General features: G+C 40.4%; 1 pseudogene; it reads left to right on the top strand.

The window, feature by feature from the left end:
- Window positions 1–5,814: 5,814 nt before the first annotated feature.
- The window catches only part of LOC148018208 (uncharacterized), a 40,069-nt pseudogene continuing 33,610 nt past the window's right edge, over window positions 5,815–12,273 (top strand).

A 12,273-nucleotide genomic window follows, 5' to 3' on the forward strand; every position in this document is an offset into this window, starting at 1 on the left:
CTGGCATATCACGAGTGGAGCTCGATATCTCAACACTTTCCACATCGATACATTTACATATGCATGTGAACTTTACAAATATATTAAGTAAAGCCACAACTAAATATCATATGTGAATAACCCTTAATAGTTAAAACTTAAGGTTTTTAAGGTAGAACTAGTTTAGTTTTTGTTTCATTGTTTCATTTGACACTTTCTCTCTTCATCTCTTTACATCCACCACATCCCTCCTTCCTGCTACAATGGATGCTTGCACACACTTTGATGAGTGGACCCATGAGACTATCTTTGCCAGCCAAGGTGACGAGATAGGTTTTCTCTAAGAACTTCAACCTTGAAAGAGTGCTCTCATAACTGGATCCCCCCCTTGCAGTTTTGGAAGACTTTGTGAGCACCATTGCTACCTGCACATGCTCCATCAAGGGATCCGACACGACTTGGTGCCTCTAGAATAAATTATGGTATTTCAAGAAGGGGAGAATTACCAAAAAGTGGTGAATAGGTATTTGGCCCATGTGGATCCTTAGCATATAGTATGCACTGTTCCCATGGGCAATGCACTAGGTACAACACCTTTGGATCTCACGGAGTGTGATTGCACATTGGCAATTTACCTCCTTACATTGGATATACCCCTAGAGGAGGAGAGCAATAAAGATACAACTCCATAGGTTGTTGCTATCATGTACACAGGAGAAGAGCCAATTGAAGAGCTCATAAATGTTGAAGAGGAACATTGGGTAGTGGCAGATTAAGGGTTGGCTCTCATGGTGCCATCTTCTTTAGAACAACCACAAGTCAACAAACCCAATCTTGCCTCCATGACACCCATTGAAGTAGATGGTGTGTAGTATTTTCTTTTGTCGGAGGTGCTGTAGTACTTGGAAATGAAGAAAAAAGGGTTACATGGATGTGCATCCGAGGATGGCAGAGATTGGAAGATATGATGGTAGAAGCCTAGATATAGTGAGTGCCATCATAGTAGCACACAAGTAGATTACCTCAGTTGAAGAAGATTACCTTGTGCCACAATAGATGTTGAATTTGAAGCACTACAACATGATCTATTTGGACCAAGGCCCACTGAGCTTCCTAGCAAGGAGTTTGTAGATCCCTTTGCCCAAAGAGGTGCCTTGTTGACACATGAGGAAATGAAGATATAAGATGATCTGGAGAAGGCGAGATTTCTAACTACCATATAATTTTATGCAATGAAACTTGATTGTAGGGTGCATGGGTCCCTCAAAGTCCACCGATGAAATCTTGGCAAAAAAGGATGCATGCATCTGCCCTATCCAAAGTATTTTTGGCCAAGATTTCATCGGTGGACTCCGAAGGACGCGACGCACCCTACGATCAAGTTTCATTACTTTCTGATAACTCTAGGTTAGTTGCTAATCATATTGTTTGATTTAACTTTTTCATTCATGACATACTGTATATAGATGAGTTTGCTTCGAGGCCGGCATGCGGATCAATGGAAGGATTCAATTCTGAAGGAGTACATTGGCAATCTTGTTGCAGACTTGGTGGTCTTCCATAAGACGTGCTCACCACAAGTGCAGGAAACAATCATGACAATTCTGGCTTTGACCAAGTTTGGACCTTTTCAAGTGATACCTATGACATCTAGCTTGGAGAAGGTTGTGCTAGTCAAGCGGTCAAAGCTTCTTTACTTGTTTGACCAAACGTGTGGTGGAGCAATGTATGTGCTAGCTACATTAGGCGACCTTGCTAAAGTGTTAAATCAGCTTCTCCTAGAGAAAGAGCTGAAGGGAGAGCGTGTCATTTTTGAAGCAAAGAAGGAACTTCTATTTTCATTGGAAATTGGTCCCTTCTCTCGATCGATTAAAAAGCCAAGGAGTAAATGAGAGTTCTTATTGGCTATCCGCTTTTTGTATTTGCCATCACTATCAGCCATCGCATGTATTTTTCTTGATGAATATAAGATATTTTACTTTGTCCCTTTAAATAAATATTTATTGAATAAATGTGTGATTTGTGTAAGCGTGACGATAATGTGTGGTACATGAATGATGCATTCACATACGTTAACATAATTCAATTTAAATATGTCAATGCATAGTACTACACTTGTGATTGTGCATAAGCAATAATGTAACTTGTATCTATATGTATCACTACTTTTGATGCGTCCATACCTTAAGCAAAAATTAAGAGTCGTGCGTTTCAAGAAACAAAACAAAACAACTTTACTCAATTAATTGAATTTAGTACACATCACATGAGATATGTTATGTATATATATATATATATATATATATATATATATATATATATATATATATATATATATATTTATGTGTGTGTGTGTGTGTGTGTGTGTGTGTACACATATATATGTATGTATATATATATATTCCAATGTGACAAAGTATACAAAATGTTTTGGCCTTCCAAGATGCTATGGTGCTATTACACTCATTACAAAACCTTGCATCATTAATCTCAGAACCTATAGAGGAGTCCCCTTGCCGTGTCAAAGCTAAATGATAAAGTTCATGCCTTTATCTATGATTGTGATGCACTTTGCATGGATGGCTATTAGCTGTGTATCATCATCAAAAAAGTCAATAAGAAACCCCTCGGTAGTCATTTGCAAGGCCTCCATAGCTGCTGCAGTAGTCCACTTTATTACGGATGGGCCATCACACACTCGTGTCCAAAATCTTCCCAGACCTTTCAGCTCCCAAGTCTTGCATAACTTACCAAACAACCTTATGAAAAGATCCTTTTGGGATGAAAAGCTCATAGCAATGCTGGATTCTCCTTATCTCCCAAAGGGTGATAGTGCTCGGTTTCCAGCTCCTCTTCTTTTATGGTGGTCATTGTGCTCTATGGGAAGCACTTGTTGCTACACTAGAGCAGGCTCCACCTTGTGTTCTAGTTGGTAGACCTTGCGTATGGCCTTTCTGTGACCAAAATGGTGAGCAACTTCCTTGATGCATGCCATGCAAGCTCAAGGAGGGCAAAGATGGGGGAGGTACTAAGGTTGGGGGTGTGAGAATGGAGTAAGCAAAGAAAGCAAGATGTGAAAATGAGAAGAAGAATGAACTTTTAATCCATTTAAACTCCAAAACCAAGTTAATGTAGCTTCATACACACACTATCCATCTTGTGATCGTAAATCCACAACCTTTTATCGGAATGGAATGAAAATTCACACACTCACTTACTAGGTGGCCAAGCGCCCAAAAACAAATTGGGAAAAATAAGTCTGCAAAATCCTAGTCCAAAGTCTAGCGTTTGGAGTAACTTTTCTGCCAGGAAAGTGGCTCTAGATGCCAAATTTAGACTAGTGATCAGCAAATATTTTTCTTTTCAAATTTTTATTTGGGGATATTGGCCACCTAATGAGCGTGAATGTGAAGTTTTATCATATTCCAATACAGTTTGGTATTTTAAAAGTTATCCCACACCAAAATTACGGATGGATCCATAATCAAGAAGTCAACATTGCGACTACTAGCCCTTAGAAACTTTGCACCACATAGACTATACAAGGCATCAAGAGTAAAGTCTAAAATAAAAAATAACAAAATTTTACGTGTTTTTTCTATTGAAATTTGCAATGCTAGCAAAAACTATAAGTAATAGTTAAAAATACATCAAAGATGCATAGTCAACGTTGAGAGTGAAGGACAAGAGTAAAAATGTAATTCATATTTTAAAGACATGTACAATAGTTTTGCACTGGGACATTGTCATATGTCCAATGCACGAGGAGAAAATTATGCCAAAAAAGATAACATTACAAACTGTGTTCATTCCATTGGAACAAACGCATCCTTGACTACTTGAAGATTTCTTACAAGTTGGAAGCCCTTGGGAGTTACAGTGATGCACTTCGCATATATTGCACAATGCTGAGCATCAGTCATCAAGTCATCCAAAAAGGCCTCTGCAGCACGCTGTAGAGCATAAAGATATTCTTTTGTGAAAAGATCAGGTCTATCCTAACCTTGTTCCAAAAACCACCTCCTGCTTTTTGTGTGGTAGAGGTCTTGCACAATCTCGCAAATAAGTCTCGAGAAGCTCACCTTCGAAATGATGAGATCAAAAGAGCGCTAATACCTCTAGATTTCTCTCAGAGCCATTGTACCTAGCTTCCACTTTTGTTTCTTGTGGGGATGCTGAGGAGGACCCTTATGAGGGCAGCTTGAGAAAGTTGGGTTAGGTTGAGAAGGGGGTACATTTGAGCTAGTAGATGCACCAAGGGACTGAACACGATATGGAACTCTGAGCAGAAGCTTCTTTGCAGCTACCTTAGGCCTAGCCATCATTCTTGCACAAGATATGTGAGAACTTAATGAATAAGACAGAAAGTGAAACCCTCTTTTATATAACCCTAAACTATAAGAATCATTCATATAGATGCACACTCTCTCTTTTTCTCTTAAACAAAGAATAGTGTTCACACTGAACACATTGTTAATCATACTATCTTAGCTCTTTTCAAAGCCATTTGTTGCCTTCTCAAAGCTTTGTCTCTAGCCACTTGGCATGGTTTTCCTTGGCACTTGAGGCTTCATAATGCACTCTTTTATTGACACAACGTGATTCCATCATGTCTGTAGCCGATTCATCAGCACTTTCATTTTCTCTCTTTTGTGAGAGTTTAGTTTCATCCGCTACTATGATCCTATACCACCAATATAGCAATTGGATCATTAGATTGCTACCATTTACCTCTCCACCATGATCAGCTTTTCTTTGGTATGCACCACGTGCTATCTAATGTGAAATTTCCATCCCTTGTGTGGACCAAACTTCGATGCTTCCCTTTTCTCCAAAGTATGGCCCATGTGCCTCAAGGATATGCTACAAAGACAAATATCACACATGAGTAAAACTATGCTCAATAGTTTATACAATTCATACAAATTTAAAATATTGACTTAGTGCACACCATGTAATGTGTGATAGAGCTTTTGTCCCACACTTCCACCATGTTTTCGTAGAAGCTATGCACAACATCGATAAATTCTTGCTTATCTTCATTGTTAAACATCATCTTGCAAAGTAAGGGAGAAAATTTGTTAAGACTAATCCAAACCTTCACTTTGGCCAACCTTGTTTTTCCTCCATTACTTTAATCAGGGATTGCAGAATGCAACCTTTTTCACCCATGGTAGTCTTGTGGCCTATGAACCATGACATTTCCTTCCGCATTGATGGGTGCTGAAAGAAAATTCCTAGCCTTTGCTCCTCCAAAGCAAGGATTTTTTGGTAAGTTACCAGATTTTCATGATCTCTTCTTATCTTTTTCAATCTTTACTTGGTGCTTGTGTAGCCCAATTTCTAATCACACTCGCTCCACATTCCTACACATTGCAATGGCTTCTTTTTCTGGTTCATCCTATAAGTAAAGAAAATGTCTTCATATACAAGTTTCTCCATGATTCTAACAAAATCATACAATGAACAAATGTGAATACAATCCAATGGAATGTTGAAGATGGGCTTCCAAGTGGGATCTTCTCTATTGTGCGATGTCGTACTGTTGCGCATCCGAGGTATGGAATCCACCAAAAAGTTTGTGTGTGTGACATTTGTTACTTTGTACATACTTAGACATTGTGCTTTGCTCTGCCTGAACATTTTGCCTTCAATTGGTTCATGTTCAATTTCACAGAAGAGACAAGTGTTGTTTGGGAGTGAATCTGGTATTTGTTACAAACAATTTAGAAGGAGAATGGGCTATAAAATATGTGCCGTTATACAAAGTCACAACTAAGAGGGCGAGGAGGATGCTACAAACATTCATTTTATGGTTTTGAAAGCCACAGGTGCATGGAGACAACACCAAGTTTGGCTTGTGCAAATAAATGTATCTTTTGTTGGAGACATCATACCAACCCTACAGGAAATATGTTTTCTCGGAATGAACTGAAATTGATTGCTACGTTCTGCAAAGAACATGATGCACTTTCTTTCGTAGATGAGATGTATCACAAGCTAACTTTTGGTGCAGATCATATATATATATAGCTTCCTTAGATGGAATGTATGATAGGAACATGAGCATAAACTCATTAGGGAAGACATTCTCCTTGACTGGCTGAAAGATTGGGTGGGCTGTTGTACCACCTAACTTAACTTTGGGACTCAGACAAGCACATGCATATCTTACATTTGCAACTGCTACACCCTTTCAATGGGCAACAGCTGCTGCCCTCAATGCACCTGACAGCTTCTACGAGGACCTCATTCGAGATTATATGATCAAGAAAGACATCTTAGTCAAGGGTCTAACTGAGGTTGGGTTCAAAGTGTTTGAGCCACTAGGCACCTACTTTGTCATGGTAGACCACACTCCCTTTGGCTTTGAGACAGATGTGGACTTTCGCAAGTATCTGATTGAGGAAGTGTGTGTGGTGGTGATTCCGCCCAATGTGTTTTATTTGAAATCCAAGGATGGTCAGAACGTGGTGCGCTTTTCCTTTTCTAAGGATGAAGATACCATGAGGAAAGCAGGAGATCCCAGCTATCAAAGGAGAGGGATTGGACAAAATAGGAAAAGATCATGAGGCTTTCGACCTGCTTTTTGGATTCCGGTGGAGGAGAGCGATCAAGGGGGACCAGAAAAACTTTACCTGGGGAAGAGAAAAAAAACAATAGCTTGCTGAGTGATCGGGAACAGACACCAAAAGAGCCACATTGGGAGAGAGAGAGGAAGGTAGCAGAGGTGCTTGTTCCTCGATAGAAGGATTGCATCTACAAAGAAAGGGACTGAATAGAGCCGTCAGCAGTATGAAGGGAATCAAGGAGGAGCACAATGCAAGGATAGAAGTCATCACTGCAATGAGGAGAAGATTGAGCAAACTTGTCGTGATCATCGACGACCCTGGGATGGTTTTGCTTTCGTGGGAGCAACATGACCTTAGAGGAGGTTATACTCATTACAGGACAAACCTAGGTTAGACTTGCAGTCATAGCACCAGATTCGTGAGCTGAAGGGATCATGGCTTGTTGTGTGTACCAAGCTGGCAGGAAATCATGATCATATGTGTTGGTTGTCATGACAGAGTTTACGACTGCAGACAAAGATTGCGCTGGATCAGAGTCGATGTGAAAGGGGAGAAAAAGCGGATTTGGGGTGTGCTGGCAGGAGGTGTGTCTTGACACCCTACTTCACTCCTTTGTTCCAAGGGAGAGCTTGTCAAGGATTTGAATCAAGAAGTCAAGGATAAGTTCCCTGAGCTTGGGGATGAAAGATCACCTGCACAATGTGCTTTGCAATTTGCTAGTACTACTCCTAGTGTTTTGGCAACTGTGGTAGGGATATCTAAAGTTTCGCATGTTGAAGAGAATTGTCGAATCATCAAGTGTCCACAGTGACAAGCCGTGGTTGAGCATATATTACATTCACAGGTTATGTATGTATGGAGGATTATTGACTACAATCTACCAGGGAATAGCTACATTCTCACACATGGACCTGCCTTCAATTTATAGGTCATTCAATCATAGACCTGCTTTAGCAAACCAATTATTTCTGAAAGCTGCTAGTTCTTGAGATGAGAACTTGTGCTTTCACAAACCCTGCTTTTCAGTTTATAGAGGTGTAAGTAATGGGTCCATCCTAGGGTTTCTTAGATGTAATAATCCTCTAATTTTCTGGTAAAAGGGATCGATCGTGATGTTGGCCATTCAGATAGTTATGATGTGTATGAGTTGTCTTTATATGTTTAATAGCTGAACCTACCATGGAATCCAACATTAAATGGAGGAAAACCTAGCCTTCAGCAGAGTCATGGAACCCAGCAATAAAGCAGTACCATAGTGTATGTCATACTTGTGCAGGGTCAAATAACTGCTGATCAGAAATTGGCCTTTGATTACTGGAACCGGTGGTGCTTGGATCCAATAGCTCTTCAGGCTGTGAACAGCAGGTTTATTGAATAGGTTTCTGCTTGTTCATTACATTACTTTGACATTATGTATACGCATGGTTTTGGACACACCTAAGCATCTTCTTAGCAGGATTCATCATTCAAAGCTTCAATTGAGAATAAGCTGCACTACGCAGTCTAGAATTGGTCTTCTTCTTTTGGGAAACCTGTCAAACGCATGTTATATCAACAATTTTTGCATTCAATATGAAGAGTCTGAAGTTTACTGCTGCATAGCCTGATCTCGCTTGATTGATCTTCTATCTTGGAATTTCTCAAGAACCTCTGTGGTCGCGACTTTGCTTTCGAAAACCCTTCAACATCTTTGGTGAACCTGACATGAAAGCGTCGCATTTAAAAAAATTTCAGGATGGGAGATACTTCAGCATCAATTTCAGCCTCTTCTATGATTCCTACTTTGTCCTCTACTTCGATTCCATCATTGATTTCTACTTCAAGTACTTTAATGGATGATTTAAAGAAGATTTTGCAGAATATGTCTATGTATATGTAGCTTCAAATCAGCAGACACAATTGTATATGCAGCAGCAACAGCAGTTACATCAACAACAATTGCCTTAGCAAAGGCAACTATATTCGGAGCAAGAGAATGCAATTGGCGTGACTAAGGCGATTGAAGCAGTTGAAAATGAAAAGAAGCTATTTGATGGCCGTAATGTATCTGGTTATTTAAAGATGTATGAGATTAAGATGGGATTTTTTGGAGTACTAACAGGACTTATGAGTAAATATTTTCTTCGCCTTGTCACACCCGCCTTGAGGGTAAAAGTGACTGATCTTTTCCTTCAAAATTCGCATTGGAAAGATTTTAAGAAGGCCGTGAAAGAGGAGTATTTTCTTGAGGACTTTGGGATGGCTACACGGCGGTCATTCGGAGAGTGGGTCTACATGCCAAACAAAGGCTTAGCTGCTTCAGAATTGATACAAGAATTTGAAGAGAGGTATAGTCAGCTTGATGCCATTGAACAAAGAGCATTGGATATTGAGAAAGTTGAGCTTTTCTTACAAGCTGCAGATCCTGATCTTCAAGAAGAATTAGGAGAGCTTCTTGAGGATCGCACAAAGCCTCTGGGTCTTAAAATAGATTGGCAAGACGCCCAGGATGCGGTCTCCACTTTGACCAAGAGGTGGATATGGAAGACCCGCTTACAGAATGGATCTATGACACCGATGCTGTCTTCTGCTCCTATGTCTGCTTCTACCCCCGTCATTTCTTCTCTTCCTCAACTAGTTACTTGGCCTATGCCAGTGCCTATTGTTTCTAATCCTCCTATTCCTCCTGTTCCAAGATCGATGCCGGCTCCTTCTGCTCCAAAATCATCCACTCCTCCTTTGGTTCCTTCCTCTCTTGATGACATAATAAAAGGCATAATGGATTTGACATTGGAGTTAGTTAAAGCAAAATTAAAAGAGCAGTTTTCTTCGATTGCGCCTACTATTTCTTCTAGTGCTCCTACTGCACCTAGGAGTGCCCCTAGTGCACCTACGAGAGATCGAAGATGTATTTGGTGTGATAGTATGGACCATCATCATTGCAGGGATTGCAAATCTTTTCAAGATGCAAGGAGGAAGACTTTGGTATTTTGGGGACAAGATGGCAAGATCTAGTTGACTAAAATAGGAGCTCCACTTGATACCAATTTCGGGAAAGGTGGAATGAAGAAATTAGTAGATGACATAGCTGCGCGTACTTCTTATGTGGCAGCTAGAGGAGATGCTTCTGCATATGGAGTCCAGATTGAGAAAGATTCAAATATTTAGTCAACATTATGGACCTATGCTATGGAGACCCCAAATAAGGGAAAAATTCAGCAGACTGTTTTGACTAGTGTAGGTTCTAGCATCAGATCTAAGATAGGTTGGGATTCGCATGTTGACAGGTACACTATTTATGCCTACTTGGCTAAGTCTCAGGGAGCAGATGTACTTGTTGAGGAGAAGCGTAAGAGAGATGAAGAGAATCCAAATGCAGCTAAAAATACTAGAGGGGGTGAGTTTGTTACTCCACCTACTGCAGGGCCATCTTTGAGACCAGGGCCAAAACGACAAATGGAAGATGCTAAAAAGAAAGAAAAGAGGCAGGAGCCTAGACAGAGAAAGCAGCCAGGATTTAGATTAATGTCCGATATTGAGACATCTATAGACATGAAGAAAATCTTTAATGACAAGATACTTGGCAGTGAGGTGACTTTTACTATTTCTTCTAAGGTTTTGGGCATCTCGAAAAGGGAGTTTCAAGATGAGTTCCAAGAAGTCATGAAGAGAAAAAGACATACATTGCCTACTACTGATACACAGGGAGTTTTGATTGGGGAGCTGAATGAGGATGAGGATGAGGTTATGGTTGAGAATGCTTCTGTTTTTCCACAGACAGAGAAGAAAGTTCAACCTATGCATTATGCTGAAACTGATGAGCCTATCTTGGTACCGCATAGTCATTTTTCACGGAGTCATTGGGCTAGGGCAACTACACAAACAATGGTAAAAATTGGAGAGAAACAGGTGCCTTATGTTGCTTTGGTAGATCATGGTTCAGAGATTAATCTCATAGTTCATGGAGTTTATGAAAGTAATAGATGGCCTATGGATGCAGAGCATGGGTGGCATATGAGAGCTACCAACAACACTGTAGATGATTTGTATGTTGCGTGTCCTAGTGTCAGGATTTCTATTGGAGATGTAGAGGAGGATTTCCATTTCTTTGTGCAAGATTCATACTCTTACCCCATAATCCTTGGACAGCCATTCATCACAGAGATGCGCATGGAGACGAAAGTAATAGATGATGGATCTGCTTATGCACGGATTAGCAGTAAAGATGGTATGAGAGCAGTCCAGTTTATGACTGTGTGTGTAAATCATGCTAGAAACAAGGATACTCTTCGAGATGCACCTTTGCCCACTGTGAGGGATTCGGATTTTCATTAGGTATTGCTGTTTCACGAGACGACGGTAGTATAGAGTAGAGGAGATTGGAGTTCTCACCTCCTGGCAGCAGTGTTTTCTCCTCTAATTTTGTTGGAATTTCAGCAAACAGTTCGATGAGTTATCAGAAGATTTCTAAGTTGCCTAGAGCTGCCAGGCAGTACATATGCAAGAAGGAGAAAGATTTGAAAAATGCAGGTATTTTAGAGGATGATGAGCATATAGATGGGATGTATGATAGTATGGTTTGTGCAGATACAATGACAGAGATGGAAAATATGCTGAAAGCTGATATGGAGAGTTGTCTCAGTAATGTATCAGTGCAGTCCTTGGACATGTTTCATGAAATTTTAGATTTTGTGTCAGAAATAGAGTGAGAGGCTGAGGTGACTCAGCAAAAAGTGTTGAGAGTTGAAGAAATTCAGCAAACAGAGTTTCCGGCTGATTATGATCAGCCTGCAGAGACATAGAGGGCTGAAAACTTTCAGCCAACAAAGTTGACTGCTGAAATATTTTAGCATCCAGAGTTTAGGGTTGTTCCTATGCAGTCCATAAAGCAGAGGGCTAAGGATATTCAGCACACCAGAGGGCAGAATTGCTGATTTACAGCATGATTTGAGTAATGCAGAGGATCATAATGAAGCCAGGGTTGACACGAAATACAAGAATGTGGATAAGAAGGTGAAGCTGGTAGCTGGACCACTTCCACCTTGCTAACAGTGGTCAGCAAATAGAGAGGGCTACCAACAGCTAATTTTGAGGAATCTAGAGCATATAGGCCATAAATTTTCAGCAGAGACTCTTGCTGAATTAAAATTTGGAAATGGTGATTTCTTACTACCCTTAGAGAAGCAATGCTTTCAGGATATGCTTGAGTGACATGGAAGGGGGTTTGCTTTTTTCTCGCATGAGATTGGATGTGTGAATCTGGATATTGTTGCCCCTATGGTGATCTTTACTATTCCTCATATTCCATGGAACCTTCGACCTATTCCAGTGCCTAGGGCATACCTACCAAAGCTAGTTGACTTATTGAATGAGAAAATCAGGATGGGAATCCTAGAGCTATCATCTGCACCATACTCAAATAGGTGGTTTATGGTTCCAAAGAAGAATGGTACTCTCCGATTTATATAGGACATGTAGCCAGTAAACAGAGTTACTATCAGGAATGTTGGTATAGGTCCAGTTGTGGATGAGTTTGCAGAAGCATTTGCTGGATGTGCCATCTATTCTTTAGGTGACTTGTATTCGGGATATGATCAGTTTCAGCTGGCCTTGGAAAGCAGGGACATAACCACTATGAGAACTCCTATTGGGCTTGTCAGGATGTGTACCTTGCCTCAAGGTGCCGCTAATTCTGTTGTGCATATGATGAATGCCATGCATAAGGTCCTTCTTGAGTACATAC

Source organism: Lygodium microphyllum, chromosome 21 (assembly GCF_053477565.2).
Source record: "Lygodium microphyllum isolate KBCC chromosome 21, Lygodium_microphyllum_v1.1.10, whole genome shotgun sequence".
NCBI classification, from domain to species: domain Eukaryota; kingdom Viridiplantae; phylum Streptophyta; class Polypodiopsida; order Schizaeales; family Lygodiaceae; genus Lygodium; species Lygodium microphyllum.